We start from the raw sequence: 26,593 nt of genomic DNA on the forward strand, positions 1-26,593 counted from the left end.
GGTTGTAATTCGAATTGAATCGAACACTGATTGAGGAAACCTCTACAGGCTTTAAGGTCGCCATCAAACTTAGCAGGAGACGGAATCCGGAGAGTAGTATGAGAATTACTGGGTAGCTCTGGTGCAGGTGGTTCCGATGGAGGAACGAGCAGAAGAAGTGAGGATATAGAGGATTGAATAGAATCCACTCTAGAAGCCAATGTCTGGAAACATTGAATGAGTTGGTGTTGAATTTCATCCTGTTGTTCTATCCTATGGAGTAACAGCCGCAGAGTTTGTTTAGCCGATGGTTCCCCAGGGGAGTCCATTGTGGCCTGTTGATACTGTCACGGTTTGGTATTCTGAACTCTGGATCTGTTCATAGATGTTGTGGGAACAGATCCTCGGGGAGTGAGAATATGGTAATACACTGGTAAGTGGTAATGATAGCCTGAGGTTCAATAGATGCCAGATGCAGGATAAAAGTATAATCAGCGGTTTAATGATGACTGGATGAATATACAGGAAAGTCTTGATATATGTATATATATATATATATATACACACTAGGAGCGTAGTACAAAGTGGGCGGAGCCACCGACAATATCATATGCAATATGAACAATCAGCATGTAATTAGATATGGCATTGAATGAACAGTCCAGCAATAAGGTGGAAAGAATAAGGCAGCAGGAATATGGTATCACAATAGAGCAGCACACATCAGAGGAGAGATTAACTGTCCAGGTAGCAGTATATGCACAATAGATGCGGCAGGAATCAGGAACCAAATAATGCCTTAATACTTTCAATAATACATGAACAGTTCAGCCAGAGAAAAGAACAACAAGCAGCTTGATGATACGACCTGTGGAGTGTCACACAGCAGAGACAGGTGCAGCTTGAACTGTATAGTCCGTGGAGTATCACACAGCAGGGATAGCTGCAGCTTGAGCTGAATAGTCTGTGGAATAGTACACAGCAGAGACAGTTGCAGTTTGAGCTGTATGGTCTTTAACAGCAACACAGCAAGGCACTGACGATCCAGGTGAGAACTCACAGAATAGGTAGGAACCTAATCAGTCTGGTAACTTAATCAACAGGCCCAGAGGAAAGGGAGGAAGTGCCTTTTCAAGTCTGGAGCCAACGCAGGAACCAATAGGAATTTTAATTAGAAGTAGACAGGTAATCAGTCTGCACATGTGCAGATCAGAACTTAGAGGTTTGAAGTCTGTTAATGAGACACATGTGAGTGTCTCAGTCTTTGTCTGTGGAAGCCAAATGAGCAGCGTGTGACATAAGTGCATTTGTAATTATATAAATAAGCGCCCTGCACTATTTCCTTTAAATAAGTTTTTACCATAAGTGATCCAGCCACACTATTGTGTGGAGAAAGAATTGCTATGCAGACCTTGCAGAGTACCATCAGATGTCTCCAGATGGCTTAGGCTCAATGTTGATTGATCAATATGCACACTCCCCTCCGAGATTCGAGGATTTAGGATGAACTGCCTTTCAGGGAACTTCCTACGGAACTTGGCGAGTTAATTTCCCTCTGCATCAGGATTGACATTCAATTTAGGGAGGACCCAGGAGAAGGAACACTCCTGCCACTCTATTACCTGTCTGACACCCAGATTTCAGAAACCCCCAAGTAATCTCTGAGGAGCCCATGCAAATGGATCACTCCCGTCTTTCGCAGTAGGAATGTTTGCAGATATTTAACAATAAAATGTGCATCTATTGTGTGGAATACGGTCACATTTTGGTGAATTGCCTGAAGAGACAGTGAAATGCAAAATCCTAACTGATACCAGGGAGGCTGCCTTAGGAATCAGTCTCCCTTAGCAATGAATAGTTCTGACTTTCTTATGCTAAGCAGGGCCGCCGAGAGGGGGGGGCAGGTACTATTTACCTGGGCCCGGGTATGCAAGGGGGCCCGGGGCTGCACTGCCGACATGTTTTTTGGGTTTTTTTAGTAAAAAATTTTAAACTTTTTTTTTTTCTTCAAAACTTTTTTGTTTCATGTTTCCTGGGGGGGAAAGGAGGGGTCAGTTTCGGGGGGGAGGTTGCGCCACCACAGTGGTTGAGCCCGGTCCGATCCGCGGATGCGATGATGTCACGCGAGAGTGCCTTGCTGTGCTCTCGCGTGACTTTGTGGTTGTGTTTGTTTACTACCACAGCCTGTGACTACGCCTGTAAGGAGCGCGAGTCATAGGGCTGGCTTCGGTGCAGGCTGAGGCTGCAGCACGGGACAATGTAAGTAAAGTTACAGGATTGCTTAATATCTATACTTACTTGTGATGCTGTAAAGTTTAGTTTCTCCAAGCCAACAAGATAGCGGTTTTTCATGGTGTCTACCTTGTGTATTTTGCTGTTTAGCAAGGTCTTGAATGTAAGGATCAGCTCCAAGTATGATGTTGGGGTGACATAGTTGTGCCTACACAGAGTGCTGTAGTAGCTGACATTTGGTACACAGAAATATATGTATATTAATAAACACAGGGCCCTCTTAAGAACATCTTGGGCCCCCGGGCACAGCAGTGCTCCGGGGCCCCTATATATCCATCGCGCTCCGCAATGGATGTCGGGCAGGCGTGATAACGTCACGCCCGACATGCACTGCGAGCGCGACGGAGGAGGATACCATGGAGGTAGCCGGATCGCCAGCTGATCGCAAGATAAGTATTTTCTTCAAGTTTTTTTTTTTTTTTGCTGCCTCCGACGGGCCCCCCTGGGCTGCAGGGCCCCTAAACACCTGCCCATTGTGCCCAATGGGAAAGATGGCCCTGAATAAACACTCTACTGAGCTTGGTCTTTATAAATCAGATGTTTTAACATTTAAAATTGCAGGATTGTGGTGAATCCAGTGTTTTGGCAAAAAGTGCCCTAGTTTTGCAGGTTTTTTTCAGTAGGAGGGTGGACTACTGCTTTTAACCTGGTAGACATGGGGCCACAATTCTGCATAGCCACGCCCCAAATGTGTGACCACTCCCACATAGCCACGCCCCAATTTTTCGCGGCTGCAAAAAAAATTCTCCACTGCTTCAGGGGGCCCCATGAAGTTGCTGTACTGGGGACCGGAATTCCTCTTGGCAGCCCTGGGAAGACATGCCCTCAACACTACACGCCAATCCTTATTGGTTGGTTCGTGTGCATTTCCTAAGTCTTTAACAAACTTCTGACACTTAGCCAACTCTTTTCTAGGATCTGGGAATTCAGTAATAATGGAATGTAATTCTGATCTATGCCAAGGACAATGCATTGTAACATTTCTTAAAGGAACTACACCATCCTTGTCCGCCTTCCCATTGGGAACTGATATTGCGCGGACAGGATACGTACCCACTGGTTCACTATCTCCAGGATTAACTACAGGAGTACCTTGGATGATATCCCTTCAATTGGTTACTCCACTACTCTCACCTATCTCAGCCATTGCCCCCTTTCCATACTTACGCTGAACCTCTAACATATTAACAGCATGGGCAAAGGCTGAAATTACAGTGGGTTCATCCTCTTCCTCAGAAACACTTGTTTTAAACTGACTTAAAACAGGATATAACTTAGCAATTTCCTTTTTTTTTCATTTTTAATAACGGCTGTACTTACTCCTCCCGCCACATAGGGTGGCGGGGGCGCGCTTGCGATAAGTTCTCCACGCTTCTCAACTTCTGTTGTGCGTGCGCTTTTCGCCACGCCTACTTCCGCTGTGCATTTGCTGCTCTGCCACGTGTTGCCTTCCATTTTCCACAATTTCATACAATCATTATGTTTATTTCTACTTTTGTTGACTTAATCAACCACACTTTATCTTTTACGTTATTTAGTACCTCTGCATTAAAACTCCCTATTGTTGGGGAAGGCCTAACACAATCCTTGGTCATCTTGACCCACGTGTCGCAATACGCAAATGCGTATGCACCATATTTCTTACACATAAAAAACCTTGCTGAACCAATAGGCCCTTCCTTAGGCAGTACCTCGGCCATCTCTAGCGTATGCTTAGCACCCATGTTGAACAATATCAATATCTATGCGGACCACAGACAATACCGCAGTAATCTGTCTCTTTCGTAAACACTTTCAACATTTTGCTACAAACAATCTACCGCTAGAGATCTCTTACTGGCCGTGGACGTATTTGCTCAAGCCGCGTCCACTCGCTTCCTCTCATACTAAAGGAGGACCTCCTAACACAGAAATATCACCGTGAACCACAGGAATACCGCAGTACCCTGCCTCTTTCAGAAATCTGCTGAGTCTATTATCACTGGTAGCACAAAGTCGATACAATCAACCAGCCTTTCCAATATAATTCCTCTCCGCTGCCTTCCCAAGTCACAATCACGGCTTTCCTTGCCTCGCGGGTCGATCGCAACGCTTACAAATACTAACTATAAATAAACGTTGCGATTACTATTGGGTGCGTGTGGGAAAATCTCCCTTGTTTTCGCTCCCGATATACCTGTCCCGTATACCGTCCTTCAGTTGGGCAACCTGCCTTGTCAGACAGCAACTGAGCACAATCAACAATAAAACAGTGTATCTACGTTACAAAATCACACAATATACACCTTTTCTGCGCAGAAAATCAAAGTTCCCAGCAATAGTAATAATGTTCCAGAGGTTTTAACAAGTGATTATACTATGCATGTATAACAACTATCAAAATGATTGTTTAACCACGTGGCAAATCTACCGGAAGTTCACATACACTAAGCAGGAAGTACACATACGCTAAGCAATGCAATACATTAAAAATGCAATATGACAATGAAAATAAACAGTTTTCTCTTTTGTCCCTAGATTCAAGTTAGTGCACCTTCAGATTATGCAAAACGGATATTCGGTTTCACAACACAGAGTAAAAATCAGGTTTTGAACACATTGCATTCTTACCCGTATATGATGCGTCTCCACCCTTTGTTGCGGAACCGATATCCGTTGGTCTTGCGTATTGTCCGGCAACGTATTCTCTGCGCGAGCCCCCAAATGGTTATGCACGTTTTGTCGCTATCCAATAACGATTGTCGAATCTCGATTTGTATTTCCAACGCACAAATATTTATTCTCAAAAAGTAGCAGAATAATGCAAGCGAAATAATAATAAGTACAGCCGTTACTTATCGCAGGCACTCTGGATCCAGTGAACAGTCATTCAGGTCTGAAGTCTGTGGTCAAGATGACTGAACACTAGATGAAAAGCTTCTGCTTATATGCAAACAGAAATACAGTAAAACAATGCAGATGGTGTGGCTTGCTTCTATTGGTCCAGGCTTCAGGAAGGTCCAGGGGGTTGCAGATCATAGGCTAGTTCAAACTAAAGAATCCAAAGGTGGGGGTCATCTCTCCAGGGGATGTGCTCCTTTCTTCCCGCCAAGGCTCCAGTTACAACTAGTCTATTAGCATTATATAGTCAGCATCATATTAAAGATTTATTCCCTAACATCAATAACTAGAGTATGCAACGTGCGATCTCTTCGCCGAATGCACCGGACAGCTGCTGATATATAGAGGATTAATGATATAAGACATGACACATTTCCTTTAACCTGAACCATAGGTTTTACTAATATGCATATAACTTATAATATTACACATAAACACTACTATATTTCGACATAAATAACTATGTGTTGCAACCACAATTAATGTGTACTATTTACAAGTGTGTGTGCGTTTGTGCGAATGTACATAAAAGTGTAAAAATTGTTATTGCCACGTGTCGCGGCTGGATACGCCCTTTCACGCCGTAGCGTGCTCTACGCATATTTTCAGACAAAGACAACCAAGTTTGCTCGGTATTAATTGAAATGACTTTATCCAATTTGCTGACTTCGACAGAAAGTATGAATGATTATGTTTTACAGTGTATTGTGCTTACAGCTTCGCTGCAATGCAGTACATTTGAATGTAATGTATTGTATGTTTTTTGTACCTTTATACAAAATAAAGATACATATTCAATCAAAAATTGTAAATCAATATTTGGCAGGTGTGGGTCTCAAATTGTTTGAAATTATCCAAAAACAAATTCCGGTACAATTACAATGAAATACAGATTCGAATTAAAATAGTAGACTAAGATCAAGTGAGTACCTGTTTGAGTAAGGCCTCGCCTACCTGAAAGGGCCATGGGAAAACTTGGTCTGGCCAGAAGGCAGGTAGCTTGAAATCCTTGAGAAAGTGCCCCTGGAGTTGTGACCCAGGGGTGCCGGAAATCACCTGAGGCCTTGTCACCCTCACTTGACACGATGGCACTGAGCACAATCTCACTTTTAGCTACCACTACCTTTCCTTGCCCCTGCCTTTTGGCTAGGCAGGAACAATTTTTAACATCTCGGCCGAAAGTCTTTGTCACTTTGGCTTATTTTATGTTTTTTTCACTTGGATTGAATGGGTGTGCGGCATCCCTTATGGGTCTGATCCCCTGACAATCTAGGGGAGGTGGTATGGTCCCAGTGGCTCCCATCTCCCTGAACCCTTCTGAGGTCTTCCCTTCTGGGGGGAGGCAGAACAACTGGTGCCAAGGGGTAAGATCCTTGGCAAAAGGGACCCCCCTAGCCTTGCGGTGAAGGGGGTCTGAAGACCCTTGCCCCTTAAGGGTCCTTATGGATCCGGGGATCAAGGGACCCTTCCTTTTTTGTGGTGGGTCTGAACCCGCAACCTTGTACACGTTTTTTATTTGAGTTTTGTCACCTATTTTTTCGAGCACTTTTTTTTTTATTGAAAAAGTAACTTTATTTGTATAAAGTACAAAAAACACAGGTCATACGTTTCATTCAAGTCTACACAGTACACCGTAATACATGATCATGCATACATTTTAGTACAATACAGATCATAAAGTACAAGACATGACATCCTACACTATATACATCAAGTACTGCACTAACCATTCAATCTTTAAACCATTTTACACTGCAACAAAATTACATTGGATGTGAGGGGGAGGTAGGTGAGAGGGGTAGGGTGGGGGAGTCACGAGCAAAAAGTTTTTATTGAGGACAGACACAAAGGGAAGGGTGCATAAATAGACATTACATTCAATAAAACTTCAAGCAGTGAACGGGGAATGGGTTGGAGAAGGAGCACAAACTAAAGTTTTTTATTGAAAATGGACACAATGGGGAGAAGGAGAAGAGGGAGACAACAATCAATAAGAATCAATCGTCGTCTTCTTTTTCCTCAAGACTGTCAAGGGTGTTATATTCTCTTAGCAGGCTGTGGATCAGCCTGCGACAATCCTGGATGGTCATCTTCTCCCGCTTCAAGATGAGGCGATTCCTGGCAAGCCACATAGCGTCCTTAAAACAGTTCATAAAACAGTTCATAAGGCGCCAGGCCTCCTGGATTGCCCCAACGGTGTGTGTCCCAGGAAATAATCCATAAAATACCAAATGGTATGAAAGGCAAGTCCTGGGCACATTGTCCTTAAGTTCATGTTCCAGGGCATCCAACAATGCCTGTGCAGTGGGGCAGTCCCAAAAGATATGCTGAGCAGTCTCCCTTCTGGTGATACAAAAGAGGCAGTGAACATATCTGCACAGGTTCCGGGAGTGCATGAATGTCCTTAGAGGCAGACCCCTGGATAGCCATCCATGCAATGTCCTTGTGTCTATTAGTCAGCCTCTTAGAGGTCACATTCTCCCAAACATATTTGGCCGTAGCCACAGGGAGCCCTGGAACAGACTCCATAACGTCCTTGGCTCTGATGATCTTGTGGATAGTTTTTGACTTCCACAAGTCTGGTTTAAGTCCCTCCAGATGGTGCTACCTCACAAATTGTCCAACATCCAGGTAAAACCAAGGTGTAGTCCAGTTGTAAGGGAAGGAGCTGTCCCACTTGTCCCAACCAAGGTTCCTCCAAAGAGGCAGAAGGAAAAAGCTGGACATGGACTTCCCGGCAGAGCAAATGTTCTTTTCAAGGAGTGTCCTGCGGATACAGTTGCAAACAAAGAAGGCCCGCAGCATGGTGGGGATATCGGGGATCCCTTTCCCACCTTTGTGGGGCTCCTTGTACATCACTGACCGCTTCACTCTGTCTATTTTGGAGCCCGAGATGAAGTGAAAGGCTGTCCTTGTGATGGTCATACAGATGACAGCAAGAGGTGGCCCAGCTTGGGTCGTGTACTGCAGAACGGGAAGAATCTCGTTGCGCAGCACCAGTGCTTTCCCTTCGATGGTAAGGTCTCTGAGGCTCCACAGTCCAACTTTCTGTCTGACTGTTGCCAGTCTCTCTTCCCAGCATTTCAGGGCCGCCTCCTCTCCACCAAACCAAACTCCAAGGATTTTAATGAAGTTCGGCTTGATTGTGAAGGGGAATGCAGCGGGGGATGACAGGTGCCACTGACCAAACAGCATCGCCTCTGACTTCCCGCAGTTGACCTTTGCCCCTGAGGCTTGGGCGAAGTTCTCGCAGGTCTGGACGAGTGCTGCTTCCGAACGCTGATCAGCGCAGAAGACAGTGACCTCGTCCATGTAGAGCGAACACTTGGCCTCTAGACGGTCTGGGCCCGGTGCGGTGATGCCTCTGATCTCTGGATTCCGTCTGATGGACATCGCAAAGAGGTCTATACAACAGACAAAAAGAAGAGGTGAAAGAGGGCAGCCTTGTCTGACCCCAGACAGCACAGAAAAGGGGTCAGTCTTCCAGCCGTTCACCAACACCGAGCTGTAAATATCAAGGTACATCAGGTTAACATAAGAACAAAACATCTCACCCAATCCAAACCTGCACAGAACCTTACGCATAAAACCATGACAAACACGATCAAAGGCCTTCTCCTGATCAAGACTGACCAGGGCCACATGTGCATGGCGGTCTTTGATGTAATGAACTGTGTGCCGCAGCAGTGCAAGGCTGTGTGCAATCCTGCGTCCAGGAATGCCACAAGTCTGGTCAGGATGAACAATTCGCCCAATGACAACCTTTAGCCTGTTTGCTAGTACCTTGGCCAGGATCTTGTAGTCCACGTTCAGGAGGGAGATAGGCCTCCAATTTTTGAGGTTGCATCTCTCTCCCTTGCGCTTATACAAAATCGTGATCAAGCCATCTCTCAGAGTCGGAGGCATTCTGCCCTCCACCACCATCTCCTCATACAGCTCTAGCTGGTCCGGGCCAATGAGGTCCCACAGCGCTACATAGAGCTCCGCTGGGAGGCCATCACTGCCCGGGGTCCTGTCCGGCCTAAAGGATTTAGCGGCAGGGTGCAGCTCCCCCCAAGATGAGGGGGCGTCCATGGCTGCTCTACCTGTAGGATCAATAGGGTTACCTGACAGGAACGATTCAGCCGCATCGTCGTCTGTAGTCTTAGGGGAGTAGAGTTTGCCTTAGTAGTCTGTGACGACTCCCATGACGCCCTCCTTCCCTTTCCTGGGGGTGCCAGTCTCATCCCGCAGTTCAGTCAGGGGCGTGTGGCCGGAGTGGAGTTTTCTTAAAAAGAAAGAGTTACATTTCTCACCCTTCTCCAGATTCTCCACCTTGGAACGGAAGATGATGCGTCTGGACTCCTCCTCGAAGTGCCTTTTCAGGCCCCCCTTGGCCTCAGCCAGATCATCCTTCAAGTCCCAGCCGCAAAGTTGGAGATCCAGCAGGGACTGCAGCTGACGCTGGAGCCTCCTGAAGTTTCTCTTCCTCTCACATGCCTGTTGTCGGCCCTTAGCCTGAAAGAAACTGCGAAACTTGCACTTGACATACTCCCACCAGTTAAACATACAATCAAAATACATTTTGTCATTTTTCCACATTACATAGGCATCCCTCAGCTCAACCATCACCTCCTCTCTTCCCAGCAGCGCACAGTTCAACTTCCAGGAGCCAGCTTCGGGAGGAAAACCGTGGCCCAGAACACCCTCAAAGAGAATGGCCCTATGATCAGAAAAGAAGCAGGGAACATGACATGCCTGTTTTGTCTTACCGCTCTCGAGGTAAACACAAAGTCAATCCGGGAACGCACTGAGCCATCGGGACGGCTCCAAATATAATTCACAGAGCCGGCCCCCATGGATCCCACTGCATCCCACAAGGATGCTTCGGCTACCATCTCTTGCAACAACCTGGAAGAAACATAAAGTTTAGCATTATTGTTAGAACTTCTTCCGTCTTCCTCTATAGGACAGTTAAAGTCCCCAGCCATCACTACCGCCCTGGTGGTTTGTGAGCTGGGCCCGCTGGGTCTGGAAAAGCTCCAAACTCTCATTCTTACCCGGGGATGCATACACACAGATAAGCCTGATAGGCTCACCCGCCCAGGAGCCATCTACGATAAGCAATCTGCCGCAGACAAACTCCTGAATGGAATCTAGTGTGAAGAGGCTTCCCCTGATAAGAATGGCGACCCCTGCAGACTTACAGTCACCCCCTCCCCAGACCAATAGGAGGGCCCGTGAGACCACTGCCTACCCAGATGCCTGTAGGAACTAGAGAAAGGGAGAGAACATTCCTGCAACATGTAAACATCACATTTCTGACTGTCAAGAAAGGTAAACACAGACTGATGTCTAATCTTATCCTTCACACTCCTCACATTAATGGTAAAAAAAGAAAAATTAGCCATTAGTTGGGAGAAAAAGGAGAGTTAGCACAGTCAATACATTAGTTACCCTCCTCGTCTGATGGGACTTGGTCCGGTCTGCCCGTGTCCACCTGGGGTGGGAGAAGACCTCGCTCTTCAAGCTTGTCGAAGAGGCAGATGTGCGGCAGCTGCAGGAATTCCTCCCCTTCCTCCTCCTGCTTGGAATCCAGCAACTCATCCACCATCTCTTCCAGGGACTCCTCCGCCGGGAGGGGGTCCTCTCCGAGCTCGACCGCCTTTTTATTGGAAGGGTCAGAGTCTCAAGCTGGGCTGTCTAGCTCTTTCCGCTTCCTCCTTAGCTTGTTCTCTTTACCTGCAGAGACAAGAGTGGGAAAATCTTCCAGGGAAAGGGAGGGAGCTGCAGTAGCGGTGGAGAGGGTTAGTGCTACTACAGGGGAGAGAGGGGGGAGGAAGGCGACAGGGAGGGGGTGAAGGTAGAAAGAGGGTGGGAGCGGTATGAGGAGGAAGGGGGTGTTGTGACAGCGGGACAGGAGGGAGGTGCTGTCACAACAGGGGTAGGGAGGGAAGGAGGGGGGAGGGAGGTTGGAAGGGGGGTAGGAAGAAAAGGGGTGGAAGCGTTCTTACCCACTTGTGGCTGCGGTATGGGCTTCTGTTGCTTCCTCTGGGCTGGCTTGGGCTGCAGAGCAGGGGCAGGTCCGCCTTCCGACAGTCCATTCCCGGCAGCTGCAGCGTAGGATCTTGCTCTCTGGGGGCAGTCCCTGTAGATGTGGCTGGCCAGGCCACAGAGGTTGCATGACAGTTTTCTTGGGCAGTTCTTGGTCTCGTGACCCGCCACCTTGCAGTTCCTGCAGGCTGAGACTTTGCAGCTTCTCGCCATGTGGTCAGCTTCACCGCACTTCCTGCAGTTCCTCGGCTGATCGGCATAGTGGAGAAGGCCGGCAGAGCCGCCCAGGGCGAAGCATGATATCAGGTGTTGGAGACCGTCAGTTGTAGAGTTGTCTTTCCTCAGCCTAATAATGATGGACCACTTGCCTGTCCAGAAACCGTTGGCATCCAGGATCTTGGAGGGGTCCTTGACCATGGAGCAGAAGCGGCTCAGGAAGGTAGCGATGTCTTTACCAGGGGTGTGAGGATTTCTCATAGAGACTGTGACTCTTCTCTCCTCTCTCTGGATGGGGCAGTTCCCGAAGAAGCGGGAGAAGGGAGACTCCGGTCTCGCAGTCTTCACTGCCTCCCAATACCTCTTACAGATGGCAATGGAGGCAAAGGTGATGTTCCAGATCCCCTTTAGGTAGTTCTGCACGCTGAGGGTTTCAGCCTTGGAGTAGCCCTGGTCGAGGATCATCTTCTTCCCGAAAGTCTCAGCCGTCATGTCCGGGACCCTTCCTTCCATCTCCTTCAACTTCAGGACGACGGTCTGCCTCATCCAGGGTTCCAGAGTGGGAGTCTTCTGGGGGGTGTCCTGGCTGGGCTCCCCTTGTCCAGCAATAGCAGGGGCAGAGGCGGCAGAGGTTCCGGCCACAGGGAGAGGCTTCGGTGCGGTGGTCTTTCCTCCCTTCTTCCCAGGGGCAGGAACAGGGGTGGAGGCAGGATCTGCAGCAACTGAGGCCATCTTCCTGGCTTTTCCTGGGGCAGAGATGCTGGTCTGGAGGGCGATCTTCTTCCGGGGTGGAAGGAGCAGTGCAGGTATCCTCCCGCTGGGCAGAGAGGAGCAGGGGCTTCCGCTAAAGAGGAGGCGCTTCTTCCGCTGGAGCAGGTCCCGAGGAGAGGAAGGCTTCTTCAGCTGGGGTTGATCCCGGCGTCTTCTTCCAGGCAGGCAGGGGTCAGCAGCGCTTCTTCCCCGGAGTCGATCTTCCTCGCAGTCGTCTTCTTGATCCTGGCCGGCTTTGATCGGGTAACACAAGTCCCAAACAGTTCCTCACCAGTTTTTAATTGTGCTATGGATGAGCCCCAATCAGGTTCTGTCCACTGGGTTTTGGGCAGGGGTGGGCCAAGTGCACCATGCAGCAGAGTCTACATCAGCCCCTCACCAGTGTTAGATTGCGCTATCGGATGAGGAACAATCAGCATCACCTCCACCGGGTAGTTGGTAAACTGATAAGAACAGATACTACACTTGTTCTTAGCCAAAAGGCCGAGAAGCACATTTTTTTTTCGAGCACTAGGACACGAAAGCACGCTTAAGACTTTCAATTATATAAAAACTTTTGCCGCCCACTTGAAAAGGGGAACCTCAGGCCACACCTCTACCCTAGATTGTGGTGAGGAGCTCATAGAGTCATCTGCACCCACCAATTTGTAAAATTCAAAAACAACAGTTGAGGTGACAAACCAAAGAGATGAATAAATAAGTAAATGCAGGGCAAGTATGGCCCCAGTCTAAAGGCCAGGCTATTACAAAAATATGCTGTAAAAGAAATATTGGAAAAAACATGGTTCTCATCTTACTCTGCTCTTTTCCTCATGGTTGGTGAGTCTGTACACTTTAGAACACATTTCCAAATATATAAACAATAGAAATGATACCTGAAAGTCTAGTCTTAACAAACTACTCTTCCATTAAGACACCAGCTGACATGGCAGCCTTTTTAATATTATAGCGATTTTTAAAGTTTTTCGTGTTGAATTTCTAGTTTTATATTTTGGATGGTGATAAAGAATACTGCATTTATATTTAGAACCAACAATGTTCTCAACTGAATTTAATGAATATGTTGTTCCACTTTTGAGCACTCATTTGCTTATTTGTCATGGTGAAGTCGGAAGGAGATTTAGCTACTACCTTACAGAGATGAGGTGCAGGGAGCCTATGCGGTCCTTCTATAGATGGCCACATGGCATACTACTCACAGTGGTCGCATAATCTATTCAGCTGTAGTACAATATTCTATGAATGAATGATGTGGCCGCCTATGCACAGACTACATGTGGTGTCTACCATGGCAGCCCCCCACACACACACTGGGTAAACACAAAACAAAAACAAAAAAGTTAAAATAAAACCCGAAGAAGCAAAAATAATACAAAAAAGTTGTCGATCTGCAGTGCAGCCCGGGCAGGGGCAGGGGCAGGCTGGGTTGGGGGGCCGGGAGGCATCTCCCCCTTGGGTCGGTCCCATAGAGGGCTACTTTGGGCTGGGTCACTGGGCCACCTGCATTTTTTTCCTTTAAAAGGTTCCTAATAGGCTGCAGAATCGAGTCTTGTCCCCTGAGCTAAATTTTGCCAGCCCTCCAATGGGCCCAGGCCCCCTGGCATGCCAGGGCCCTGGTAGTTAGTACCCTACCCCCCATCAGCATCCCTGGTCATTTCTTATACCTTATGTCTTGAATTGTACCACAAAGTATCGATGATTATGATTTACGATGTATTGTGCTTACAGCTTCCCTGCAATGTAGTACATTTGAACGTAATGTATTGTATGTGTTTTGTACCTTTATACAAAATAAAGATAAATATTCAGTCAAAAATTGTAAATCAATATTTGGCAGGTGTGGGTCTCAAATTGTTTGAAATTATCCAAAAACAAATTCAGATACAAATTAAAATAGTAAGATAGTAAGCACTAAAAGCATTCATAATGGGAAAAATACTATGTATGGACTGGAAGCTTGTGAGAAGGGTTCTTTAAACTCTCATACAAGTAACGCCATCATACTCCCAACTAGCAGAGGCGCACAAACAATAAAATGTTTTGATTACCTAATACCAAAATATTGCTTCCCCAGTTACATTTTTTAATATTTTTTTAATTCTTCTTATATATTGAAATCCTGGGATCATGCTTTCGGGTCACTTAGTGCCAAAAAAGTGTAAAAACACAAAAAAGTGCACAGGGTGCGGAACATCAAGCCCTCCTTAAAAGTGGAAGGTCCCCTTTATCTCCAACACCAAAAGGGGTCTTTTGACCCCCCTTTACCGCAAAGCTCAGTGGTGTCACTTTAGCCCTGGGTTCTGTCAATGGTTTCCCCAGGGCAACAGAACTTTTGCCGCCCCCTTGAAAAGGGGAACCTCAGGGCCACACCACTACCCTAGATTGTGGTGAGGAGCTCATAGGGTCATCTGCACCCACCAATCTGTAAAATTCAAAAACAACAGTTGAGGTGACAAACCAAAGAGATGAATAAATAAGTAAATGCAGGGCAAGTATGGCCCCAGTCTAAAGGCCAGGCTATTACAAAAATATGCTGTAAAAGAAATATTGGAAAAAACATGGTTCTCATCTTACTCTGCTCTTTTCCTCATGGTTGGTGAGTCTGTACACTTTAGAACACATTTCCAAATATATAAACAATAGAAATGATACCTGAAAGTCTAGTCTTAACAAACTACTCTTCCATTAAGACACCAGCTGACATGGCAGCCTTTTTAATATTATAGCGATTTTTAAAGTTTTTCGTGTTGAATTTCTAGTTTTATATTTTGGATGGTGATAAAGAATACTGCATTTATATTTAGAACCAACAATGTTCTCAACTGAATTTAATGAATATGTTGTTCCACTTTTGAGCACTCATTTGCTTATTTGTCATGGTGAAGTCGGAAGGAGATTTAGCTACTACCTTACAGAGATGAGGTGCAGGGAGCCTATGCGGTCCTTCTATAGATGGCCACATGGCATACTACTCACAGTGGTCGCATAATCTATTCAGCTGTAGTACAATATTCTATGAATGAATGATGTGGCCGCCTATGCACAGACTACATGTGGTGTCTACCATGGCAGCCCCCCACACACACACTGGGTAAACACAAAACAAAAACAAAAAAGTTAAAATAAAACCCGAAGAAGCAAAAATAATACAAAAAAGTTGTCGATCTGCAGTGCAGCCCGGGCAGGGGCAGGGGCAGGCTGGGTTGGGGGGCCGGGAGGCATCTCCCCCTTGGGTCGGTCCCATAGAGGGCTACTTTGGGCTGGGTCACTGGGCCACCTGCATTTTTTTCCTTTAAAAGGTTCCTAATAGGCTGCAGAATCGAGTCTTGTCCCCTGAGCTAAATTTTGCCAGCCCTCCAATGGGCCCAGGCCCCCTGGCATGCCAGGGCCCTGGTAGTTAGTACCCTACCCCCCATCAGCATCCCTGGTCATTTCTTATACCTTATGTCTTGAATTGTACCACAAAGTATCGATGATTATGATTTACGATGTATTGTGCTTACAGCTTCCCTGCAATGTAGTACATTTGAACGTAATGTATTGTATGTGTTTTGTACCTTTATACAAAATAAAGATAAATATTCAGTCAAAAATTGTAAATCAATATTTGGCAGGTGTGGGTCTCAAATTGTTTGAAATTATCCAAAAACAAATTCAGATACAAATTAAAATAGTAAGATAGTAAGCACTAAAAGCATTCATAATGGGAAAAATACTATGTATGGACTGGAAGCTTGTGAGAAGGGTTCTTTAAACTCTCATACAAGTAACGCCATCATACTCCCAACTAGCAGAGGCGCACAAACAATAAAATGTTTTGATTACCTAATACCAAAATATTGCTTCCCCAGTTACATTTTTTAATATTTTTTTAATTCTTCTTATATATTGAAATCCTGGGATCATGCTTTCGGGTCACTTAGTGCCAAAAAAGTGTAAAAACACAAAAAAGTGCACAGGGTGCGGAACATCAAGCCCTCCTTAAAAGTGGAAGGTCCCCTTTATCTCCAACACCAAAAGGGGTCTTTTGACCCCCCTTTACCGCAAAGCTCAGTGGTGTCACTTTAGCCCTGGGTTCTGTCAATGGTTTCCCCAGGGCAACAGAACTTTTGCCGCCCCCTTGAAAAGGGGAACCTCAGGGCCACACCACTACCCTAGATTGTGGTGAGGAGCTCATAGGGTCATCTGCACCCGCCAATCTGTAAAATTCAAAAACAACAGTTGAGGTGACAAACCAAAGAGATGAATAAATAAGTAAGTGCAGGGCAAGTATGGCCCCAGTCTAATGGACAGGCTATTACAAAAATATGCTGTAAAATAAATATTGGAAAAAACATGGTCCTCATCTTACTCTATCAGCAAGGTTTCCCATTCCTCAATGATTTGTGGGTACTTTTGGCTCACTACAGCAGGAGCGTATAACCCAGGTTCTCTCAGCTGCACCAATCTCAGCCAGATGACCAAAGTAGCTTGCCCTTATTAAGAAAACCCTTATTACTATCATAAGACAGAACTTTACCAAGACAACAGCAAAGCAAACCCAGCTATACTGAAGTCTTTGCTTAGATTCTTTCGTAACATTCTCTGTTGTTAACAATTCATAAACCCAACCACTCAGCTGGTGATCTCTATTCTTCCATAAAAGAAACAAGAAACAGTCATCAAAAGCAGATATTAGCTACCATAAAGCAGCACTATAAGCTGACTTCAAACTCAAGAGAAATAACTAAAACTCTTCCTCATGGTTGGTGAATCTGTAAACTTTAGAGTAGTGATGGGTAGTTCACGAATGATTAGTTCAAATGAACTAATCTTCAAAGTGAACTAAATCATTTAGTTCACAGCTCTGGCAAAGATTAGTTCACCAGGAACTAAAACAGGTAGGAGGAGTTAGAGATAAATCCGATCAGTGCCAGCAGCATCACCAGGGACGGATCTAGAAATTTTTCCTACCCCGGGCGATGTAGGGGGGGGGGCTATTTAAGCCCAGCCCCCTTTCTAACTTCTAAGGCTGCCGGCAGCTGCACAGTATGTGCAGGTCCGTTCGGCAGTGATAATGTGCTGTCCTGCTGCTCTGATTGTGTTTAAAACACAATCAGAGCAGCCGGGCAGCACATTATCACTGCCGAACGGACCTGCACAGTATGCAGCCGCCGGCAGCAAGCCCCTGCTAGGGGGGGCAATCGCCCCGATCACCCCCCCTGGATCCGCCACTGAGCCTCACTCACTCTCTCATTCACACTGGCTCTTTTGTTTCTACTCAGCTCTCTCATTTAATACTCATGAGTCAGTACATCTAAACTACCAAAGGTGGCACTGCTGTGCTCAGACATTGTGTGAGACTCTGGAGCTGATCACTGACTGTGAGTCATTCTCCTCACTCAGGAGTTCAATAGTTCATCTAGTTCATTTCACTCAGTGACTCATACGAGTCTCCGAATCATTTCACTCTTCGAATCGTTCACTCTTCTAATAATTCCACTCTCCAAATCATTTCACTTTTCAAATCATTTCACTCTCCGAATCATTTCAATCATTTAGATCATTTAGCTCATGAGTCACAGGAAACATTCCATTCCCTGTCAGCTCAAGACACAGTGCACTGCTGAGTGCTGCATGCTATATACTGTAGTTCTGTTTACTGCACCATATATACAGGGGAGATGTAATAAACCTTCAAGAGAGATAAAGTGGAAACGTTGCCCATAACAACTAATCATTTTCTGCCACTTTATAGACTCTGCTAGATAAATGACAGGAGCTGATTAGTCATAATTGCCAACATTATGTTGGTTATGTCTGGGAGTTCCTGGAGCGGGGTATGGGAGTATGGGGCGGGGCTTCATGAATTGCGCCATTTTGCCCCACCCCCAGTGACGTGATGCCTATTTTGGGTCTTTTTACAGCTGTAAAAATTCCCCCCTAAGGTTTGATACATCTCCCCTATATCCTGATTGCCCTGATCTCTGTTTTAAAAGCAAAAAAGTGACACTTTATAATATTCTGAACTTGGGTCTTTTTCATTTACATATTATGGAAATAAAAAATAATAATGAAAATGTAATTAACTTTGCAGAGCTCAACATGTCACTACTAGTTTTTGTATAAGTGATTGCCCTTTTTAAAATATTAAAAATGATCTGACATATTAAACTTATCTAATAATTTTAACAGGACTATAACTCATCTAATGAGGTAGTAGTATATATGCCTACAGTATGTGTAATAGACTAGATCTATGTCTCCAATCACTTCTCTCAGCAGTGTTCCAGAGCCAGTGATCTAACTGAACTAGCTGAGCTAAATGAACTACTGAGTCAAATGAACTAATCTTTTGTGTAAACTAGATCAGAATGAGCTAATCTTCAAAATGAACTAGATTTCCCATCACTACTTTAGAGCACATTTCCAAATGTATAAACTATAGAAAATATTCATGAAACTAAAGTGTTAACAAATTACTCTTCCATTAAGACACCAGCTGACATGGCAGCCTTTTTAATATTATAGCGATTTTTAAACTTTTTCGTATTGAATTTCTAGTTTTATATTTTGGATGGTGATAAAGCATTCTGCATTTATATTTAGAACCAACAATGTTCTCAACTGAATATAATCAATATTTTGTTCTACTTTTCTGCAATCATTTGCATGACTGATGCTCGATAACCAATCATGATGCAGCCGGATGCATGCAGTGTAATATCTGATACACCAACACGAACAGCCTCAGCAGGACCTTTAATGAAAGCACAGAATGCAGGGATTACAAAACATAACATCTTTTATAGTAAAAACAAAGACTGACTACGGGGCATATTTAACAAGTGGTGCTATTACACTTTCACACACTTAACGTAACTTCAACACCACTTGTAGTGTCCCAGCAGATATCGCTGCTTTGCATTCTGTTTTGTTTTTGGGAGCAGTCACCATTCAATAGTGTGGTGACTGCTCCCTCCCGCAATCTAACAAGTTCCGAAAAAAAAAAATTCCTGTAACTTGTTGTGCTAATGTACGCCAGCTGAAGCTGGTGTACATTATTATAATTGAAAAATTTCAGTACTGTCAGCTCTGCTCCAAAGAGCAGCGCTGACAGCAGGGATCACATGATCCATTCCTGTCACTCACCGTGCTCTCTCTGCAACTATAGTTGCAGAGCGAGAGCAGAGATGTTTGTGCGCATGCCCAGGTCTTCGAACTGCACATGCACAATTGCAGTATGAAGAAAAACGAAGAAGACAAGGAGGAGATCCAGAGACAACGCATTACCAAGAGGACTTGGTAAGTATTTTTTTTTTTATCACAGAAACAGCAGTTTATCGGAACTGTTGTTTCTGTGTTGCGTTCTTCATACATTTGAGAAATAGTTCAGTCCTTATTAATGCGATAAGGATTGAAAACAATTTTTCACTTTTTGAGATCATTGTTTAATGTGCCCCTAAACATGTTGCTAATTTTGCTGTTCTTATTATCACTAGCATTCATGTTATATATATTCTGCGTTACACTGTGTGTGTATCTATATTTCTAGTTCTCTACCTTTGCTTCATGTTACGCTCGATGCATGGAAAAAAATATGCCTCATACCTTCATATATGTGATGGGATTTAAAATATAATTATAATATTTTATAACCTGAAAGGGCCACAGTACAGTGTAGACAAAAGAAAAGAATGTTGTGGAGGCACACTAAGTAAGTAAACATTAATTTGTTAACAAATTCATAATTATAATCTGTTAACATTATAGTAACTATGCTCTCAAAATGTGGTCTTAAAATGGTAGAATACAAACAGTGATTTAATAAGATCAGGAACTGAATTTAGAAGTTGATAAAACGACTTATAGGGTAGGAGAAAACTAGTATAAAAACTGTGACAAAAGCCTTGAAAAACCCATTAGTTCTCTCTCTATCTCTCTCTCTCTCTCTCTCTCTCTCCCTCTCTCTCTCTCTCTCTCCCTCTCTCTCTCTCTCCCTCTCCCTCCCTCTCCCTCTCTCTCCCTCTCCCTCTCTCTCCCTCTCTCTCCCTCTCTCTCCCTCCCTCTCTCTCCCTCTTTCTCCCTCTATCTCTCTCCCTCTCTCTCCCTCTCTCTCCCTCTCTCTCTCTCTCTCTCTATAACAGCCTCCACCATTGTCATGCTGCAACAGAAAAGGGCCTTCCCAAAACTGTTGCCATAAAGTTGGAAGAATATAATTCTCTATATGTTTATTGTATGTTGTAGCATTAAGATTTCTCTATAGTATAAATATCACATGGAAAACCCTGCAGCTTAAACTACGACTCATCAGATCGTTAAGTGGAAACAATATATAAAAAAAATGTCAAGCGCTGGGAAGACCTGTGTTTCTTATTCTCTTCACACTGAATGTTTATTATTTTTTAAATGCAGTATCATGCAATAAAATAGGAATAGCCTAATATAGTAAAGAACACATGTAGTATTTATTAAGGTTACATCACATGAATATATTAAAATATTGAACAAATAGCCAGACAGTATTATCCTAATACACAAGAACATGCATGTTCTATCATTGGAGGAAAGGAAGGAAAGAGGGGGAAGAAAAATGCCCGGGCACGAGAAAAAATACTGCTTGCATAGATTGCGCTAGACGGAAAAAATATAAGTACATCTATTAGAGTCCCGGTTCCAGTGGAAAAAATGTATAAAAAGCATGCATTAATAATAGAGCTCCATATAAAAATAAAAGCTATAATAGCTTCCCAGCTATTGTTTGATAAGTATTGTATCTGGAAGTTCTGCGACTCCCTAGTTGAAGAGAAGTGCATCCAGCGTTGCCAGTCCACTAGTAATCTGGACGTGGGCGGGCATCCTCTGGTGGATTATCACTCCTTAGTGGGTAAGGTTCTAAACCAAACTGAGTGCTGGGTGTGCTCTCACGTGCCTCAGGGACAGCATAACATAGGACTAGTGCTGTTCCCACTAAACATCTCTGAGGTACTCTAATAAAGGGGAAGAAGGCTCATAGAAGGGAGGTACAATAACACTAGGTCCCCTAGTCTGAAGCTTCGGCAATACTTCTTAGACAGATCTTTACTTTGCCTAAACATCTCTCATGCAAAGCGTCTGGAGAATTGGGAAGCTGACCTATCAGATCAGACAATGGTTTGCCACACTCATTTTGGCGGGAGACTTGCAAGGTCACCAAAAGGTAGAAATGTTGATGGACACCACAAATTAGGGCGTGTAAATAAACATAAGAAAGTATCCATTAGAAAGGTCTCTATAGGTAATTGTAAGAATGTCATCCATGCTGACACGTGTCTTGAACAAATGGAGACAATAGGCATGGGTAGTTTTGTCAAAATCTTATGTGATATAATTAATGGGCATACTGTTACTTATGTTCTCCCTGATGATGTGTACTTTGTTTGTGGGAGAAAAGCTTATTCCTGGGTGACTCTGAGTTCCAAGGGCTTGTGTTTCTTAGGTAAACTGGTTCCTGAAATCATGACTATTACTCATGAAGAAATGGTTGGTATTCACAAGACTACATCCCCACCATACATACACACACAGTATGAACACCGAGGCAAGAGAAATATGATTCCTGGTGAGGAACCCATATCTACAAAATTGATTAGTGAAACCGCTGGTTTTCAAGTTATGGTTGCTCTAGATCTCACCAGGACCGCTCGGGGAACTTTAAATTTTAAATATATTCAAGACCTAGCTAGACAATATCACCGAGATGTATGATGACACTTTCAGGTATACTGGAAGGGAGCTACAAGCGTACAAAAGGAGTTGGTGCAACATAGGTTGGTATTAAATTATCTCACCTCTATTACTTGTGGATACTGTGTGACTTTTGCCACCCAGTTTGGTGTCAAATGTTGCACGTACATCACCAATAATACAGATGACCCCAAAGAGGTTATAGACCGGAAGATGGATGAAATTCTGCAACTGAAATGATAATTTTGAAGGATTCATAATTCTTTGTTATATGAGGTCAGGGAAAAGGTGGCAGGTTGGTTCTCGTGGTTGAACCCTGTAAAAGGGTTCTCCGGTCTAGGGGAGTGGGTACAGGAAATGGTTGCTAGTATAGGTAAGCTCCTTCTCCTTAAACTTGGTGTCATCTTAGCAATTGGTTTATGTGTCAAATGTGTTCCTACTGTGTTGAAGTGTGGAAAACGGTCTTCTGGGAGAAACAATGAGAACGAGACTGAAAGGGTGGTGAGAGATACCGAGATCATGGTCTGTGAAGAAGTGTTGTATAATCCTGAACTTGAGACGGTGATTATGTGATAGTTTATTACACTATCAAAGGGTGGAGCTGTCGAAGTCAGCAAATTGGATAAAGTCATTTCAATTAATATCGAGCAAACTTGGTTGTCTTTGTCTGAAAATATGCGTAGAGTACGCTACGGCGTGGATGGGCGTATCCAGCCACGACACGTAGCAATAACAATTTTTACACTTTTATGTATATTCGCACAAACACACACACTTGTAAATAGAACAAATTAATTGTAGTTCCAACACATAGTTATTTATGTCGAAATATAGTAGTGTTTATGTGTAATATTATAAGTTATATGCATATTAGTAAAATCTATGGTTCAGGATAAAGGAAATGTGTCATGTCTGATATCATATTAATCCCCTTTGCAGCTGTCCGGTTCATTCGGCGAAGTGATCGCACATTGCATACTCTAGTTATTAATGTTAGGGAATAAACCTTTAATATGATGCTAATAGACTAGTTGTAACTGGAGTCTTGGCGGGAAGAAAGGAGCACATACCTTAGAGAGATGACCCCCACCTTTGGATTCTTTAGCTTGAACTAGCCTATGATCTGCAACCCCCTGGACCTTCCTGAAGCCTGGACCAATAGAAGCAAGCCACACCATTAGCATTGTTTTACTGTATTTCTGTTTACATATAAGCAGAAGTTTTTCATCTAGTGTTCAGTCATCTTGACCACAGACTTCAGACCTGAATGACTGTTCACTGGATCCAGAGCGCCTACGATAAGTAACGGCTGTACTTATTATTATTTCGCTTGAATTATTCTACTACTTTTTGAGAATAAATATTTGTGCGTTGGAAACATAAAATCAAGATTCGACAATCGTTATTGAATAGCGACAAAACGTGTATAACACTTTCTTGTACAATTCAAGACATAAGATACGAGATATGACCAGGGATGCTGATGAGTGGTAGGGTACTAACTACCACGGCCCTGGCATGCCAGGGGGCCCGGACCCAGGGGAGGGCTGGCAAATTTTAGCTCAGGGGACAAGACTCGATTCAGCAACCAATTAGGAACCTTTTAAAGGAAAAAAATGCAGGTGACCCAGTGACCCAGCCCAACGTAGCCCAAGGTGGAGATGCCTCCCGGCCCCCCAACCCAGCCTGCCCCTGTCCGGGCTGCACTGCAGATCACCAACTTTTTTATTTTAACTTTTTTGTTTTTGTTTTGTGTTTCCCCAGTGTGTGTGTGTGTGTGTGGGGGGGGGGGGTTGCCATGGTAGACACCATATGTAGTCTGTGCATAGGCGGCCACATCATTCATTCATAGAATATTATACTACAGCTGAATATATTATGCGACCACTGTGAGTAGTATGCCATGTGGCCATCTATGGAAGGACCGCATAGGCTCCCTGCACTTCATGTCTGTAAGATAGTAGCTAAATCCCCTTCCGACTTCACCTTGACAAATAAGCAAATGAGTGCTCAAAAGTAGAACAAAATATTCATTAAATTCAGTTGAGAACATTGTTGGTTCTAAATATAAATGCAGTATTCTTTATAGAGATGAGCGGGCTCGGATTTCCGAAATCCGAGCCCACCCGAACAGTGCGGATCCGACGGGATCCGAGCACTGTTCGGGAACTTCCGGGCGCCAAATGGAGCCAAACCGAGGCTATGACATCCAAGTCTCGCATCGGATCTCGCGAGACTCGGATGTCATAAATTCAGCGCTAGCGTCCGCCATCTTCATTCTGGCTGCAATCATTCTTGAGAGAGGTTGCAGTTAGGGAGCTCCTGTCCTGGTTTTAAGTTTAGTGTAGCTTTGTGCTTTGTCCAGTGCTCTGTTCTGCTGAGTCCAGTGGTGCTTTGTCCAGTGATCTGTCCTGCTAAGGGCATTGTTATTTCAAAATTATCCAAAAGTTCTTAAAAAATAAAAAAAAAAATCTAAAAAAATTATACAAAAATGATCCAAAAATAATTGTAAAAAAATATAAAAAAATTAGTTTAAAAATACTAGGTACTGCTGTATAACTCCAGTCCAGTGGTACTCTCCTGTGCCGCAGATAATTTGTAAAGGCTTTGCCAAGTGTGTGTGGTTTAGGGGTACGCTCTCTTGTGCTGCATATAATGGAGTACAAAAATTTGGAGCATAAAGTAGGGAAAGATCAAGACCCACTTGCTCCTAATGCTGAAGCTGCTGCCACTAGTCATGACATAGATGATGAAATGCCATCAACGTTGTCTGCCAAGGGCGATGCCAATCTTCAACACCTGTGGCTACGAGGAAAAAGCTCAGTTTTCCTAAAAGACCCGCTGTAGGGGATGCTGAGAACATCTGGTCTGGACTGAAGGACCTGCCAACCTGTGGAGAGCTTACCTGACCGGGGCCGTCGTCGTTCCTTGGGCGGCGGCGGTCCTCTCGGTTCAGCCGGGACGGGGAGCCAATCAGGGCTCACCTCCCAGCCATTTGAAAATGGCAAATGGCGGCGGGCCAATCCGGACCCGCCATGTCATCACGTGGCGTCGCGTCGATGCTACGTGATGACGTTAGCGCGGCACCGACTATTTAAGTCGGTGCGCGCGCGCCATGGGCAGTTCGTCGGCGGAGAGAGAAGAAGCAGGACATGTCGCGGAGAGCTGCGGGTTTAAGACCAGAAGAGAAGAAGCCAGCGGAGAGCAGCAGTGGCGGCAGAGGGCCCTTATTAGGGTTAAGAGCGCCTCTGCTGCCTGAAGACCGGCGTGATCAAGACCAGAAGTCGGCGGCAGAGCGTGGAAGCAGCGGCAGACAGGGAAGGAGTCCAGGAGAAGCTCCCCGAAGACAGCACTAGGTGAGGCCTGTGTCAGGCAACCTCTCTCCCGGGCCCCCGCCCGCAGCACACCTACTAGAGTCGGGCAATAGGCCCGTGGCCACGGTCGGGCACAAGGCCTATGGGACGGATTAAATTAGGGGCACAAGGCCCAGGGACTTGGGCACTAGGCCCCGAATAAGTAGTGGGCCAGTAGGCCATATTGTTAACGGGCACAAGGCCCTTTTAGTCAGGGGAGGCTCAGAGCCCCCCAGGTGCAAGGGCACCAGGCCCTTAGGTAGTTAGTGGCCTAGAGGCCATAGGAAGGCCACAGGGCCTGGTTAGGGGCTGGTAGCCCGTAGGCTTAAAAGGGCACAAGGCCCTCAGTTAGTTAGGGAGGCCATAGGACCTATGCAGGCAGGGGCTAGTGCCCCTAGGTAGCAGGGCACAAGGCCCTAGTTAGTGGGCTCAGAGCCCTGAGTTAGAGAGGGGCCTGAGGCCCATTAAACAGAGCACGAGGCTCTGTGTGTAGCTGGGCAGAGGCCCGTGGTGTGAAGGGCAGACGGCCCTGGTGGTGTGGTAGAGGCGTGAGAGCCTCGTGAGTGTAGGCACGGTCCTGTGTGAGGTGAGCACACGGAGTTAGGAGGTACAGTAGAGCGAGGCTCCTGTGGTGCTGTAGCAACCGGCTGGTTGGCTAGCAGCAGTGTGCTCTGGTAAGTAGCGTGCAAAGTACTGTATACTGCATTTATTTTGTCTGTTCGGCGAGTATTGTTTGTATTACTGTATTTTGGGGTGTGCTACATAACTGTGTACACGGGCAAGACGTCAGGTCCCCATTAAAGGTAGACTCTTGTTCTGTGTTTTTCTGTGTTAACCCGTTCTGTGGGGGACAAGTGTAGTTACCAGCGTACACATAGTCAGGGAAGAACACACGTAGTTTTCCCGTCCCTGGGGGTCGCACTGGTTTCCAGAGGGGGTGACTGAGTGAGTCAGTGGCAGTACAGCACAGCTCAACGCAATTCCAGGGGGCGTCCCGTGGTTCAGGTTGAGAGTCCTAGTCCTCAGTTCCGTGCAGGTTACCTGGCGGTTCCGGAGTGGGACACGTGTTCGATACCTGGGTGCAGGCAGTTGGGCGGTTCAGTTTCGATCGGCTAGTCCGGGCAGCAGTCTGTACGCGGGTTAGCGTGCTGTTCCAGTGAGCCTCAGTCGGGCCTCGTGCAGCCGGTCCTTAGGATCCGTGAGTGATCCCATAGCAAGAAGGCAGCTTCTTGGTACGACTCGGGTGAGGGGGTTAGGAACCGCCCTCCGGTTTAGTCCGTGAACACCGGCTGGTGTTCCCCGTAGTGGTAAGTGAGCAGTTCCGTTAGTGCACCACACCTAGTTAGTCATAGTTGTTTGACTTA

General features: G+C 45.3%; 4 pseudogenes; all 4 read right to left on the reverse strand.

Moving 5' to 3' along the window:
* Positions 1-12,500: 12,500 nt before the first annotated feature.
* On the reverse strand, positions 12,501-12,666 carry LOC142142015 (U2 spliceosomal RNA; annotated as a pseudogene).
* A 227-nt stretch (positions 12,667-12,893) lies between these two features.
* On the reverse strand, positions 12,894-13,062 carry LOC142142274 (small nucleolar RNA U3; annotated as a pseudogene).
* A 1,608-nt stretch (positions 13,063-14,670) lies between these two features.
* Positions 14,671-14,839, reverse strand: LOC142142275 (small nucleolar RNA U3; annotated as a pseudogene).
* Positions 14,840-16,780: 1,941 nt separating this feature from the next.
* LOC142142271 (small nucleolar RNA U3) lies at positions 16,781-16,981 on the reverse strand (annotated as a pseudogene).
* Positions 16,982-26,593: the final 9,612 nt, after the last annotated feature.

Source organism: Mixophyes fleayi, chromosome 2 (genome assembly GCF_038048845.1).
Source record: "Mixophyes fleayi isolate aMixFle1 chromosome 2, aMixFle1.hap1, whole genome shotgun sequence".
Classification (NCBI taxonomy): Eukaryota; Metazoa; Chordata; class Amphibia; order Anura; family Limnodynastidae; genus Mixophyes; species Mixophyes fleayi.